General features: G+C 41.4%; 1 long non-coding RNA gene across 1 annotated transcript in view; it reads right to left on the reverse strand.

Annotated features, from left to right (window-relative positions):
- The window catches only part of LOC141091843 (uncharacterized), a 377478-nt gene that overhangs the window by 161615 nt on the left and 198967 nt on the right, over window positions 1-16896 (reverse strand). Inside the window, exon 3 of the long non-coding RNA XR_012232603.1 lies at window positions 13443-13523. This is a non-coding gene — a long non-coding RNA (uncharacterized lncRNA). The remainder of the gene's footprint in view (window positions 1-13442; window positions 13524-16896) is intronic.

Here is a 16896-nt window from a genome sequence, read left to right on the forward strand (position 1 = left end):
AGGGATGATGGGAGTTCAAACAATGGTTAGGTTGGGTTATCTCTGTCAAAGAAGGTATCATGGTGGGGGAATTACCAACTATAAACAACAAAAGGGGAGGTACACATAATTGAATACTATAGCATGTAGTGGAACTAACAAATTTGCCAGGGGGTAAGTATAGGAGGGCCAGAGACATATGGTCAATTGTGGTGAGCAGAAGTAGTGATAGTGCAAAGATGACAATAAGGAGGCTTAGTCTCACAAAGAGTATGGACATATATAGGCTATACCTTTACACTTGAATTATAACTATCTAATTGCTTCCAAGCAGCCCAAGTTTTGCTATACATTTCGTGGGTGCATGTTTCCCGGATGGTGAGTTCTTTCAGGCGGGAATCTTGATTCACCTTAGAGATCCATTCCTGGAAAATGGGAGGGGACTCGTCCCTCCAGTGCAGAGCGAATAAGTGTTTTGCTGCACTTATTAGTAAAGGGAGAAGGCCATGTTACAATGGTTTAAAGCTTTTGGATGGGCACGACAAAAGAGCTTCAGCAGCTTGTAGGTCAGAAGTAAGCAGCTGTAATTTTTTAAGTTCTCGGTTAATATCCGACCAAAAATCACTAAGCACAACAGTCCCAAAAGATGTGGGTGTGGTGACATGTATGCGTATGACATCTCCAGCAAGCGTTAATTTCTAATAGGCCCATATGTAAAGTTTGGCTGGTGTCTTATGACATCTAGTTAGGATTTTATAAGAGTTCTCCTGGAGGAGAATACACCAAGAGAAGCCTCATGCATTAAGTAAAGTTTTGGAAATTTGTCCCTCAGAGAAACTGATATTGAGTTCCGACTCCCAGAAGTAAAAGAAGGAATGTTTAAGTGTGGAGGAAGGGGTGATGAGACGGGAATATAGACGGAAGATAATCTTTAGTCTGGGAGGTGGCAATTTAGTCAGCATATCCAACCAGGACCAGCTAGATTTAAATGGGTATTGCTGTCTAAATTGATGAAGTGTCCGTCTAATGTGCTGTTGCTGGAGGAAATTTTTGGGTTGAGCAAGGGTATTTCGAGGCCAGTTGTTATCCTTCAGAATCTTATTGTCATAGAAACTATTTAAGTTTTCCCTAGGAATTGTGGACCAAAGATTATAGGGATCATTGAAAATGGGATCAAGGAGATATGGTACGGAGCCAATGGGCGACAGTGTAGATGGAAAAGAAGTAATCGGAAATTCATCAATCATTAGGAGTCTAATCAGAAGGGAAGTTGTGAGGATTTGGTCTAATATAAAGTCCTCAGGGGGTTTTGATTGCTTGGTTTTGATGGGTCAATTTGAAGTTTTAATTGATTCTATTTTGAAGTACATATATATTTTTTGGAGGTATAAAACTATTGATTCCCTTATTATTTTTCCAGGATTTTTTCTAGTGTTCTATTAACAGTAAAGACTTTATTTATTTTAGCCTTCATAGTTTTAAGGATGAATGAAGACACAATCCTATTTTGTTAAATCTGCAACCTAACATGTTGACCAAGAGGAAAGCAAAAATCCCATGAGACAGATGTTAAGATGACCAATAATGTTTTGTTTTTCTAAAAAGGTATCGAGACACCTTGAACATCAAGTGGGAGAGAGTTTGTTAATATAAGTGATCATAAAAAACAGAATTACTGCCTGTGTTGATGGAAAAATATTTAGAATTGAGAGTCCTCAGTGGTTGTAACCTTTTAATGGCTAACTGAAAAGATGGTAACAAATTGCAAGCTTTCGAAACTACTCAGGTCTCTTCATCAGGCACAAGCTAATACAAAATCTGAAGAATCACATATTTATATACAACACAGCACAGAAATAATGCAGTAGATAAGACAAATGATGTGAAGCAAAACTATAATACATAATGATAGTTCTACTTCACGTCACTTGTCTTATCTACTGCCTTATTTCTGTGCTGTGTTGTGTATAAATATGTGATTCTTCAAACTTTGTATTAGTCTATGCCTGATGAAGAGACCTGAGTAGTCTCGAAAGCTTGCAATTTGTTACCATCTTTTCAGTTAGAAGGGACCACGGATAGTGGCCCCCCTAAAAACATCAGCTCTCAGCCGCCCCAGAAAAGGCGCATCTCTAATATGCGCCAATTTTGGAACATAGCCTTGCTCATCCCACTGCCCTGTAGTGGTGGCATATGGGGTAATAGTTGGGGGGTTGATGTCACCTTTCAGGTGACATCAACCCCAAGGTTCATAATGAAGAGGTGTCAATAAGACACCCCTATTAGTAGTCATATTGTAAAGAAAACACAGACACCCATTAAAAAATCCTTTATTTGAAATAAACACACAGACTCCTTTATTGTTCTTAATTGAACCATACTTACAAACATATGTAAACTTATTATATATATATATATATATATATATATTATATGTAACAACCTTGCTGGCATCACTGCATGGCCTCCCATTCCCCACACACCAACTTACTCACTGCTCCAGGCCGTGTTGTGACTTCTATCTGCTGCTGGCTCCATGCTGTGTGCCTCTTTCTTCCTGCCTGCTCTCCGTATGCTTCCTGGCTGTGTGCATATGGGAGCAGCACCAGAACTCTCTGGTTCTTATGGAATCAGAGTGCCCCTGTCTAATGTGTCCCTGGCCAATTACCAAGAGGCATCTAGTATTAAGGGCAGCTCCACCTGGTGGTAGCTGCCTGTGCAATGTCTTAACTCAGTTAGTGTCTTGCTGCTGAGTTGCCAGGTCTTGTCCTGTGTTTCGCCTTCTCTGGAGGCTTAATTCCTAGTCCTGTGTATGTGCTTGTCTTGCCGCCCTCCAGGAGGCAGAATGTCCTTGTCTCTGTGTCCTTGTTCCTAGCCTTGCCTTGTGCCTGTCCTGTCCGCCCACCAGGAGGCAGAATATCCTGATCCCTGTGCTATTGTTCCTTGCCTTGCCTTGTACCTATCCTGTCAACCCTCCAAGAGGCAGTATATCCTGGTCCCTGTGATTTGTTTCTTGCCTTGTCTCTCACCTGTCTGCTCTGCCCTCCAGGAGGCCGTATATCTGGCTCTCTGTGTCTTTGTTCCAGTACCTTGTCTCACACTGTTACCTTGTCTGAACTCTGTCCTACCTCTGTCTGTCAGTCTCCTTATCCTTAGCTTCTTTCCCTGCTGTGTCTATCCTTGTGTCCTCTCCGGCTGCCTGTGTCTCAGCCATGCCCACTCACCAGTGTCTCAGCCGTGCCTGCCGGTGACTCAGCCGTGCCCACTTGCCAGTGTCTCAACTGTGCCCACCTACCAGAGTACCAGCATAATGTGTGTGCAAAATTATGGACAAGTTTTTAACAAATAAATGATTTATTTCACAGAAAAAAATGGCGTGGGGTCCCCCAATAATTTAAAGCCAGCAACAGCTATGCAGACAGATGAGGGCTGATGTTAATAGCCAAAGGAAGGACCATGGATAGTGGCCCTCCTGGCTATAAACATCAGCTCTCAGCCTCCCCAGAAAAGGCGCATCTCTAAAGCCCCCTTTACATTTAGCGATGCACCAGCGATCCCAACCACGATATGACTTGGTCAGGATCGCTGGTGCATCGCTAAATGGCCACTAGTGAGCTGCCAAACAGGCAGATCTCACAGCGATGCAGCGACACAGCAGCGGTCGTTACTTACCTTTCAGACACGGCGATGATGATGTCCTCCCGCCCGCGTCCACGCGGCGCTCGTCGGCGCCAGCCGGAAGCAGCTGATGAGAAATGGACATGGACGATCTCGCATGATCAGCGATAGCCAGCGGGGGAGCCGGTCGGAGGTAAGTATCACATGTAGCGATATCACTAGCAATATTGCTGCTGCGTCACAAAATCGGTAACGCTTTAGCGATATTGCTAGCGATATCGCTATGTATAAAAACCCCTTAAGATGCACCAATTCTGGCACATAGCCTTGCTTATTCCACTGCCCTGTAGCGGTGGCATATGGGGTAATAGTTAAGGGGTTGATGTCACCTTTCAGGTGACAACAAGCGCCAAAGTTAGTAATGGAGAGGCGTCAATAAGATGCCCCTATTACTAACCCCATATAGTCAAATTGTAAAGAAAACACAGACACCCATTAAAAAATCCTTTATTTGAAATAAAGACACAGACTCCTTTATTATTCTTAATTAAACCATACTTTCAAACACACCTAATCCATGCAAAGCCCTTGATCTCCTGTAATAAATATAAAATAATAAAACAACAATATACCTTATCTGTCCATCATTCTGTCCCATGCCGTAATCCATATCTGGGGAATATACAGTTTTTAACCATGACAGTGCTAAGATGCGGCGGCCATGGTTGCAAACTACTGGTGAATGAATGAGATGCTGCCAGCGCAGACTCACTGACTAGCAGTGGTGTTACTGAGTCTGCGTTACCTCACAGCCTGAACTTCAATGACCTCTTGAGTGTGGGAAAATGCCAGTTGATTTTCCCATGCTCCAGAGTTCAGCACAGGTCAGGCTGTGAGGGAGCGCAGCATCAATGACATCACCGCTATTAACTGAAGCTGTTCTCGCAGCCGGGCTGAACTGCTGTGACCTCAGGACCATGACAAAATGCCAGGGATGAGGTCACGGCAGTTCAAGCTGAGTGTCTTCATAGCTGATCATTGTGAGAATTTTTAAAAAAATAAAACTCATGAAATAGGCCTGGACAGAAATGATGGTACCCCTGAAAATAATGTGACAAAATGGACATGTTAAATCAATGTGTGTCCACTAGTTAGCATCACAGGTGTCTGCAATCTTGGAATCGGTGAGTGGGCCCGTATATAGTGGCACAGATATTCACTGTGCTGTTTGGTGACATGGTGTGTATCACACTCAACATGGACCAGAGGAAGCCAAGGAAAGAGTTGTCTCAGGAAATTAGAAAGAAAATTATAGACAATCATGTTAAAGGTAAAAGTTATAAGACCATCTCCAAGCAGCTTGATGGTCCTGTGACAATAGTTGCACACATTATTCAGAAATTTAAGATCCATGGGCCTGTAGCCAACCTCCCTGGATGTGGCCGAAGGAGGAAAATTGATGACTAATCAAAGAGACGGATAATAACTTCTAAACTGGTTAAAGGTGACCGTCAAGCTCATGGAACATTAGTGTCAGATCGCACCATCTGTCGTTGTATGAGTTAAAATGGACTTCATGGGAGATGACCAGGACATCATTGTTAAAAAAAAATCATACAAAAGCCAGACTGGAATTTGCCAAACTACATGTTGGCAAGCCACAAATCTTCTGGGAGAATGTCCTATGGACAGATGAGACAAAAATGAAACTTTTTGTCAAGGCACATCAGTTCTATGTTCACAGATAGAAAATGAAGCATATCAAGAAAAGAACACTCTCCCTATTGTGAAACATGGAGGAGGCTCTGTTATGTTCTGGGACTGCTTTGCTGCATCTGGATCAAGGTGTCTAGAATCTGTGCAGGGTACAATGAAATCTCAAGACTATCAAGGAATTCTAGAGAGAAATATGCTGCCCAGTGTCAGGAAGCTTGGTCCTGCATTATCCTGCAACAGGATAATGACCCAAAACACACAGCTAAAAGCACCCAAGAATGGCTAGCGGAAATCATTGGACTATTCTGAAGTGGCCTTCTATGAGCCCCGATCTAAATCCTATTGAGCATCTTTGGAAAGAGCTGAAACATGCCGTCTGGAAAAGGCAACCTTCAAACATGAGACAACTGGAGCAGTTTGCTCTTGAGGAGTGGGTCAAAATACCTGTCAAGAGGTGCAGAAGTCTCATTGACAGTTACTGGATTTGTTTGATTGCATGGAGTGCCTCAAAAGGTTCTGCAACAAAATATTAAGTTAAGGGTACCATCATTTCTGTCCAGGCCTATTTCATGAGTTTTATTTTTTTTTTAATTCTGTGGAAGCATGATTGAAAAGCAATGTCTGACTTTCATTTGTTCATTTTCATAGTTTTTTGATTTATTATTACTTTTGACATATTCAAGTTATTTCTGTGACCATTGTTAGGGATGGGCAAACTTGAACTGTAAAGTTCAGGAACGTGTTACAGTTCGGGTCCAGTTCGGTAACAGGGCCTGCTGTAAAAAAAAGCAGAAAATTAATAATAAACATTATAATTATACTTACCTGTCCAGTGACATGTCCTCACATCCCGCTGTCTCCCGGCCACATCTGCTTCCGGGGTCGCTCATTATCTTCCGCCAGTATTCACTGCACTCGGCAGTCTTTGGCTTTTTCCGGCAGTGTTCTTTAAGGCCTTTTACTAGCTAGTCAAGCAGTGTATGACTTCGAGGCATGTGATGGAGCATTATCCTGCAGAAAAATCAAGGTTTTCTTGATAACTCCAGGCTTTTTCCTGCACCATTGCAAGAAAGTGTAGTCTATAAACTGGCAGAAGGTTTGGGAGTTGATTTATAGTCCATCTTCAACCCAAAAAGGTCCATCAATCTAATTTTTAATATATCAGCTCATAGAAGTACCCCACTTCCACCTGCTGGCCTCTGAATTGAAATTGAGGTCTGTTTTCAGTGTCAGACTGGGGTGCCAAGGGTCCACTAGTAACATCAACTCCAGGGCCCCACCTTAGTCACTTAAAGACCACCAATACATCTTTTTACTGACCTGCGATATAAGAGAATAGCTTCCTCATACAGGTAACAATGCATCAGCTGTGCACTAATGTATAGCTGACATCTTGCTGCATCAGCCACGATCAGTGTTGGCACTGACCATGGCTGTTTAACCTCTTAGATGCTGCTGTCAATAGTGACTACAGCATCTAAACGGTTAACAGAATGTGGGGGCTGCCTCTTCAACCCCATTGGCTCCCTGAGAGCTTGGTCATGTGGTCCTGATGTTTGTCATGGCAATTAATAGCCAAATAACTATCTTAAAGGGAATCTGTCATCAATTTTTTTGCCTATCAGCTGCGGCCATCGGCATCAGTGGCTCACCTACAGCATTCTGTAAACTCCCGATGTTACTTAAAAGAGAAGAAAAAAGAGTTAGATTATACTCACCCAGGGGCGTTCTGGGTCCGGTTCGGGTCCGGAGGGAGACGTGGTCCTGTCCGGTGCCTCCCATCTTGCAGCGATGACGTCCTCTTCATTCCTGGCCGGCACGATTCAGGCGCAGGTGCACTGCTCTGCCTGTTGAGGGCAGAGCAGATTATTGCAGTGCGCAGGCACTGGAAGAGGTCCTGCACCTGTGCACTGCAGGACTCTGCTCTGTCCTCAACAGGGCAGAGCAATGCGCCGGAGCCGGAGCCGCGACGGCCAGGAATGAAGAGGATGTCATCGCTGCAAGATGGGAGGCACCGGACCAGACTACGACTCCCTCCGGACCCAAATTGGACCTGGAATGCCCCTGGGTGAGTATAATCTAACTCATTTTTCTTCTCTTTCAGGTAACATCGTGGGCTTATCTACAGCATTACAGAATGCTGTAGATAAGCCCCTAATGCCGGTGGCCGCAGTTGATAGGCAAAAAAATTGATGACAGATTCCCTTTAAGATAGTTATTTGGCTATGAATTGCCATGACAAACATCAGGACCACATGATCAAGCTCTCAGGGAGCCAATGGGGTTGAAGAGGGTGCCCCCACATTCTGTTAACCATTTAGATGCTGTAGTCACTATTGACAAATTGATGACAGATTCCATTTAAAAGTATAATGTGTCAGGAAAAACAGACTTAAAATCAATGGGATATGTTGAAGCATTTCAGAGTTGTTACTACATAAAGTGACAGATGTCATATTTAAGAAAAATTGCCTGGTCACTGTTCACACTGGGTGTTTTTGCTTCTTTTTATGCTAATTTTCTGCTGTTTTTTACAGTACCAGCAAAGCTTATGAGAGCTCAGAAATCTCATGCACAAACATTGGATTTTTGGTCATCAGTATTCTGTGCTTTGCATGTTTTTTTGGACACATCACTTCTTTCAGCGTTTTTCACCCATTGACTTGAATGGGTGGTTAAAGCACGCTGCCAAAACACAGGTATCATTTTTTAGCAGCATATTTGCTGCAGAAAAGTCAAGGACAGCAGGATGTGACTTCAAAGTCAGCTCTGCCGCATATAGATGGCAGGATGCATGATTGCATGATGTGACCATACAATCTGTCATCTAGCAGAGACACTGAGCAGCGGACTTAAACCTGGGCCCAATTCACTTGGATGGAGGGCCCAAACATCCAGTTTTTTCTATGCTGTCATGTGGTTCATATTTGTGGGGTTGATGTCACCTTTGTATTGCCTGGTGATATTTAGACCATGGGTTAGTAATGAAGAGGTGTCTATAAGAAATCTATCCATTACTAATCCTATAGATATATGGTAAATAAAGACACAGAGAATAAAGTCCTTTATAAGAAATAAAACAAAACACACTTTTACTTTTTTATTTAAAAATAGCAAACACAGTTATACTCACCTAGCGCCTAATTCCACTGAATCCCTCATCTCCTGTAGTAAAACAAAATTAAAAAAAACAATGCTATCCCTTATCTGTCTGTCATTGTGTCCCACATTGTAATCCATGTCTGGGGAATGAACAGTTTTCAACCTCGATGGTAACAAGATGAGATCGTCCAGGGGAGAACCACTGATGAATGAGCTGCTGCAAGCACAGCCTCAGTGACTAGCAGTGACGTCATCGAGGTTGTTGCATGCCACTGAGGCTGCATTCTCAGCCAGGCTGAACAGTGAGATCCCAACTAGCACTGTGAGAAAGTCTCACAGTGCAGAGGCAAGTTCATTACAGTTAACCCGGAGAATTTCACTGCGGTAACTCGCCTCTGCACCATGAGACTTTCTCACTGTGCTGGCAGGGATCTCACCGAGGTCATTGAAGTTCAGATTGGCTGGGAACGCAGCCTCAATGATAGGTGCTAACCTCGAATACGTCACCACTGCTTGCTGATGCTGCTTTCGCCGCAGCTTATTCAGTGGTTCTCAGCGTAGACGGTTGCCTCTCCATTACTAACCCCTGAACTTGATGTTACATGACAATCCAAAGGTGACATCAACCCCTCAATTATTACCCACTTTCCCTCTCATCAGGGCAAGTCGGAAGAGAGAGGCTAAGTGGCACATCTTATAGATATGCCCTTTCTACGGTGGCTAAGAACTGCTGTTTTTAGCCTGTGTGGAAAGCCCTTCCCAGACTATTAATATCAGCCCACAGCTGTCTGCATAGCCTTTGCTGGCTATTAATTACAGGGGGACCCTACCCCATTTTTTGAGGGGGTCCACTATTTTAATAGACAGTAAAGGCTACATATACAGCTGTGAGCTGATATTAATAGCCTGGGAAGTTCCAGGGGTATTACCCCCTTGCTATGCTATAAACAACAGCCCCCAGCCATCGGCTTTCCCTCTGCTAGTTAAGAAAATTACACGGGAGCACACTCCATTTTTTTCAGAAAAATAATCTTTTAATAATTAAATACATTTACAGTAAGATGCACAGACACTGTACTAATCATATATGTAACTGACATCTGTATCTCTATCTATTCTATGTGTATATACTGTATGTAATCTATCTATTCTATGCGGCTGCTGAATTGACAGCTTTAATTCTCTCTACAGGTGCTTCTCACAAAATTACAATATCAAAAAGTTCATTCATTTCAGTTCTTCAATAAAAAATTGTTTATCATTTATGTTTTATTTTGATAACCTTGGCCAAAGTTGGTTGAAATATTGGTTTTGTATTCTATTTAAACTTTGTATCTTCAATAAAACATATTATTCATAGGAAGATTGCATTCTGTGCCGTGGGTTCATCTTCAAGAGTTTATCCATGATTTTTCCAACACGTCATTTTTGGATTGCGGATCCCCTTTTCTATATTATATTGTAAATAGTAACCATACAAAATCTAGTACTTTGTCTCTGTGTGGTCCAATTGCCTTTCTCTCCAAAGGGTGTAGTGTCTCTTCAGACCTTCTAAAGTTTGCTTAGCATACTGTATATATTTTTTTAAGTGTAGCACTAAAATGCAAGATGATTTACATTAATTTTGAATAATACCATTTCACTGGAAAAAAAAAAAAATCACATTCCAGCTCGATTACCATTCCCACTTCCCATTTCTTCCAAAACACAGAATGGTTATTTTTGTCTGTATTTTCTTGATTAAATACAAAGAGGTCTTTTATGTGTAAATTATACTAGGCGTAATATATTTTAAGAGTAAGAAATGCCAGTGTACCGCCCATGTCTAGGAGAGATGCCTATACCTCCTACAGAGAGAACAGAATGCAGCCAAGATGAATTCAGGACATGCTTGTCTGTCAGGCACTTCGAAGCAATTGTGGTCGGAAAGTTTATGGACTGCTTAAAAACCCATACCCCTAGAAGCATTCATAATATAGCAAGAATTTGATTAGTATTTGATATTTTTCCATTTCTTAAAAGTCCTTTACATACAGCCAAGTCATAACTACATATATATGTGTATATCTATATATACACACATAGATAGATAGATAGATAGATAGGTATATACTGTATATATATAAATAAATATATATACATATATATACTGTGTATATATATATATATATATATATATATATACACAGCTCTGGCAAAAATTAAGAGACCACTGCATAATTTCCAGTTTGTATGATTTTCTGATTTTTCTCTTTATAGGTATATTTCTGAGTAAAATGTAAATTGCTCTTTTATTCTATAAACTACTGTCAAGTCTTCGAATTTCCAAGCACTACTGTATATAAATTTTGTATTTATTTTAAGAAAATGAGACATGGTCAAAATGTCAAAATAACAAAAGAATGCGGTGCCTGCAAACCTCAAATAATCCTAAGAAAATGCTAAGAAAACAAGTTCATAATAATTTAGAAACAACAATACTAATGTTTTAACTTAGGAATAGATCAGAAATCAATATTTTGTGGAATAACCATGATTTTTAATCACAGCTTTCATGCATCTTGGCATGCTTTCCACCAGTCTTACACCCTGTTTTTGGGTGACCTTATGCCACTCCGGGTAAAAAAATTTAAGCAGTTCTTCTTTGTTTGATGGCTTGTGACTATCCATCTTCCTCTTGATTACATTCCAGTGGTTTTCAATGGGGTTTAGGTGTGGAGATTGGGCTGGCCATGAATGGGATTTGATGTGGTGGTTCTTCATCCACACATTGATTGACCTAGCTGTGTGGCATGGCGCATTGTCCTGCTGGAAAAACCAGTCCTCAGAGTTGAGGAACATTGCCTGAGCAGAAGCAATCAACTTGTATGCGGCTTGATTCATACGTCCTTCCAAAGGTTAACCTGCCCAATTCCAGCCTTGCTGAAGCATTCCCAGATCATCACCGATCCTCCATCAAATTTCACAGTGGGTGCAAGACACTGTGGCTTATACACCTCTCCAGGTCTCCGTCTAACCATTAGACCAAGTGTTGGGCAAAGCTGAAAATTAGACTCATCAGAGAAGATTACCTTACTCCAGTCCTCTATGGTCCAATCCTTATGGTCTTTGGCAAACTTCAGCCTGGCTTTCATTTGCTTCTCATTGATGAAAGGCTTTTTTCTAGCTTTATATAGCTTTATATGACTTGAGCACTGCCTCTATGAGCCTGTTACGAACTGTTCTTGCCGTGCACTTCACCCCAACTGCCATTTGCCATTCCTTTTGTAGGTCACTTGATGTCATCCTGCGGTTGCTGAGTGACATTCGAATAAGATGACGGTTGTCCTGGTCATTGGAGAGTCATTTTCACCCTCTGCCGGTCTGTAGCTTTGTTGTCCCTAGTGTCTGCTGCTTGACCTTGCTGTAATGGACTGCCATCTTAGAAATTTTAAGGATGGAGGCAACATGACGCTCAATGTATCCCTCTGCTAGTAAAGCCAGAATTGAGCCCTTCTTTTCCTCGCTCAAGACTTTTCAACTCCTTTGGCATGGTTAAAAGTTATTTTTCATTCCTATTACTTTTGGGATATTACTATCACTTGTTTTGCCATCCAGCTTGTCCTATTGCAAGAGGATTGTGAAAACCACAGCAGGTCTTTCTTTTTATACTTTCCTTCATTAAATAAGACTTGGTTCAGGTGATCACCTAATCAGAAGCACATTAAGTAGAATGAGGTGTACTCTGGTTGGAATTCAACTGGCACTGGAATGTAATGGCTGTCAGGCTACTTTCACACTTGCTTTTTTTTGCAGCGCGTTTTTCCCGCAAAAAAACACATTGAAAAAACGCATGCAAACGCATACAAATGCTGCGTTTTTTTCAAGCATTTTTATGAGCATGCATGAAAAAAAGCAGCGTTTTTATGCATTTGTATGCGTTTTTAGTGCGCTTTTACCGCGTTTGCATTTTTTTCCAACATTAGGTGGCCCTTCACACTAACCCAAACCATGACTTTACTAACCCTAACCCTGACCCTAACCCTTAACCAAACCATGCACTGATCCTAACCCTGACCCTAACCCTAATCCTGACCCTAACCCTGACCCTAACCCTTAACCAAACCATACTAACCCTAACCCTAACCCTTAACCAAACCCTACTAACCCTAACCCAAACCCTAACCCTAAACCCTAGCTAAACCCTAACTCTAACCCAAACCCCTAAATTCCATTGTCTAACTAATGGTAAAAAAAAAAACGCATGCGCAAAAAACCGCATACATAAGCATGCCAATGCGCACATATGCACACCCATAGACTTATAATGGGTGTCTTGCTGTAAAAAAACGCATTGCGCACGCATGCGTTTTTTTGAGGCAAGTCGGATGCCCAAAAAATGCAACAGGATGCATTTTGTGCGCCCGAGCGCATACCGCAAAAAAACGCATGCGCGGAACAACGCATACAAACGCATGTGTATGCGCACATAAGCCCATCCCATGCAAAATATAGGAAAAAAAACGCATGCGTTTTTTAGCGCTAAAATCCAGCGGGAAAAAAACGCAAGTGTGAAACCAGCCTCAGACATGTAGAGGTGATTTTTATAAAACTGTGCACTGGTCTCTAAATTTTTGCCAGAGCTGTATATCTACAGTATCTATATATAATCTATATATTTATATATATAGAGATATATATGTGTATCTTGGAGATACATGCCAGACACCTAGTGAGAGATGGAGAGAGAGAGAGAGAGATCAAAAGTTTGGGTCACCATTGATTTCTATGGATTTTGTTTTCAGATCTAAGTGTTGGTACAGTTCTGGTACCCGGACCAAACTTTGAACTAAAGTTCGGTTAAACCCAATTAACCCAAACTTCAACGGGTCTGCTCATCCCTAATTGAGATCCATTTTTAGAATTATTATTGACTTAGTACTTTTTAGGATATTAAAAAATGTTTTTATGGAATCACCTGATGGATAATTTTCAATAACCTTTAAATATAGTTTGCAGTTTTATTTTTTCAGTTTTGTTTTTCTTACCTTTTTGTTGTGTAATTCTGTATTTGGAATCTATCATATTGGAGGCACAGTTGGCAACCTCTTCCAATCTTATTTGGACAACTAAGCAAAAAATAGAAATCATTGACATTTTTGGATACAATCAGCACCACTTTAATAGAAACATCTATAAAATGCACCTGATCTGAGGCCTTTGTATCATAGTATTTATCAGCCCTATAAAATATACACACCTCAGAAATAACAAAGACAGACAACAGAATTAACACAGACTTCAGAATTAATAAATCAAGGTCTTAAAATGAATGCAGACCACAAATCTCACACTGAATTAATACAGACCAGAGACTACAAAAATAAATGCAGACCCCAATATGAATGCTGGTCCTGAGCACATATAAAATTAATGCAAACACAGGGATTGTGCGAACCACCGGGAATAATGAGAATCTATGCACAGTACTGTATGTATATACAGTTAGTTCCATATAAATTTGGACAGAGACAACATTTTTCTAATTTTGGTTCTAGACATTACCACACTGAATTTTAAACAAAACAATTCAGATGCAGGTGAAGTTCAGACTTTCAGCTTTCATTTGAGGGCATCCACATTAAAATTGGATGAAGGGCTTAGGAGTTTCAGCTCCTTAACATGTGCCATCCTGTTTTTAAAGGGACCAAAAGTAATTGGACAATTGACTCGAGGGCTATTTCATGGACAGGTGTGGGCAATCCCTTCATTATGTCATTCTCAATTAAGCAGATAAAAGGCCTGGAGTTGATTTGAGGTGTGGTGCTTGCATTTGGAAGGTTTTGCTGTGAAGGAAACATGTGGTCAAAGGAGCTCTCCATGCAGGTGAAACAAGCCATCCTTAAACTGCAAAAAAAGAAAAAACCCGTCCGAGAAATTGCTACAACATTAGGAGTGGCAAAATGTACAGTTTGGTACATTCTGAGAAAGAAAGAATCAACTGGTGAACTCATCAATGCAAAAAGACCTGGGCACCCACGGAAGACAACAGTGGTGGATGATCGCAGAATAATCTCCATGGTAAAGAGAAACCTCTTCACAACAGCGTCTGGTGATGTCCATGAGTTCAAGACTTCAGGCAGTCATTGCCAACAAAGAGTTTTCAACTAAGTACTAGAAATGAACATTTTATTTACAATTATTTACAGTGGGGCAAAAAAGTATTTAGTCAGTCAGCAATAGTGCAAGTTCCACCACTTAAAAAGATGAGAGGCGTCTGTAATTTACATCATAGGTAGACCTCAACTATGGGAGACAAACTGAGAAAGAAAAATCCAGAAAATCACATTGTCTGTTTTTTTTTCATTTTATTTGCATATTATGGTGGAAAATAAGTATTTGGTCAGAAACAAAATTTCATCTCAATACTTTGTGATATATCCTTTGTTGGCAATGACAGAGGTCAAACGTTTTCTGTAAGTCTTCACAAGGTTGCCACACACTGTTGTTGGTATGTTGGCCCATTCCTCCATGCAGATCTCCTCTAGAGCAGTGATGTTTTTGGCTTTTCGCTTGGCAACACGGACTTTCAACTCCCTCCAAAGGTTTTCTATAGGGTTGAGATCTGGAGACTGGCTAGGTCACTCCAGGACGTTGAAATGCTTCTTACAAAGCCACTCCTTTGTTGCCCTGGCGGTGTGCTTTGGATCATTGTCATGTTGAAAGACCCAGCCACGTTTCATATTCAATGCCCTTGCTGATGGAAGGAGGTTTGCACTCAAAATCTCACGATACATGGCCCCATTCATTCTTTCATGTACCCGGATCAGTCGTCCTGGCCCCTTTGCAGAGAAACAGCCCCAAAGCATGATGTTTCCACCACCATGCTTTACAGTAGGTATGGTGTTTGATGGATGCAACTCAGTATTCTTTTTCCTCCAAACACGACAAGTTGTGTTTCTACCAAACAGTTCCAGTTTGGTTTCATCAGACCATAGGACATTCTCCCAAAACTCCTCTGGATCATCCAAATGCTCTCTAGCAAACTTCAGACGGGCCCGGACATGTACAGGCTTAAGCAGTGGGACACGTCTGGCACTGCAGGATCTGAGTCCATGGTGGCGTAGTGTGTTACTTATGGTAGGCCTTGTTACATTGGTCCCAGCTCTCTGCAGTTCATTCACTAGGTCCCCCCCGCATGGTTCTGGGATTTTGGCTCACCGTTCTTGTGATCATTCTGACCCCACGGGGTGGGATTTTGCGTGGAGCACCAGATCGAGGGAGATTATCAGTGGTCTTGTATGTCTTCCATTTTCTAATTATTGCTCCCACAGTTGATTTCTTCACTCCAAGCTGGTTGGCTATTGCAGATTCAGTCTTCCCAGCCTGGTGCAGGGCTACAATTTTGTTTCTGGTGTCCTTTGACAGCTCTTTGGTCTTCACCATAGTGGAGTTTGGAGTCAGACTGTTTGAGGGTGTGCACAGGTGTCTTTTTATACTGATAACAAGTTTAAACAGGTGCCATTACTACAGGTAATGAGTGGAGGAAAGAGGAGACTCTTAAAGAAGAAGTTACAGGTCTGTGAGAGCCAGAAATCTTGATTGCTTGTTTCTGACCAAATACTTATTTTCCACCATAATATGCAAATAAAATGAAAAAAAAAACAGACAATGTGATTTTCTGGATTTTTTTTTTCTCAGTTTGTCTCCCATAGTTGAGGTCTACCTATGATGTAAATTACAGACGCCTCTCATCTTTTTAAGTGGTGGAACTTGCACTATTGCTGACTGACTAAATACTTTTTTGCCCCACTGTAATCTGTCCAATTACTTTTGGTCCCTTTAAAAACAGGGTGGCACATTTTAAGGAGCTGAAACTCCTAAACCCTTCATGTAATTTTAATGTGGATACCCTCAAATGAAAGCTGCAAGTCTGAACTTCTACTGCATCTGAATTGTTTTGTTTAAAATTCATTGTGGTAATGTCTAGAACCAAAATTAGAAAAATGTTGTCTCTGTCCAAATATATATGGACCTAACTGTATATGGGTGCTTTACAAATACCATGAAATAGTTTATTGGAATCTCTAAAGATACATACATAGAACCTACACTCACTGGCCACTTTATTAGGTACACCATGCTAGTAACGGGTTGGACCCCCTTTTGCCTTCAGAACTGCCTCAATTCTTCGTGGCAGAGATTCAACAAGGTGCTGGAAGCATTCCTCAGAGATTTTGGACCATATTGACATGATGGCATCACACAGTTGGCGCAGATTTGTCGGCTGCACATCCCTGATGCGAATCTCCCGTTCCACCACATCCCAAAGATGCTCTATTGGATTGAGATCTGGTGACTGAGGAGGCCATTTGAGTACAGTGAACTCATTGTCATGTTCAAGAAACCAATCTGAGATGATTCGAGCTTTATGACATGGCGCATTATCCTGCTGAAAGTAGCCATCAGATGTTGGGTACATTGTGGTCATAAAGGGATGGA

This window comes from Dendrobates tinctorius, unplaced genomic scaffold (genome assembly GCF_039654945.1).
Source record: "Dendrobates tinctorius isolate UK_male_01 unplaced genomic scaffold, ASM3965494v1 ptg000003l, whole genome shotgun sequence".
Lineage (NCBI taxonomy): Eukaryota > Metazoa > Chordata > Amphibia > Anura > Dendrobatidae > Dendrobates > Dendrobates tinctorius.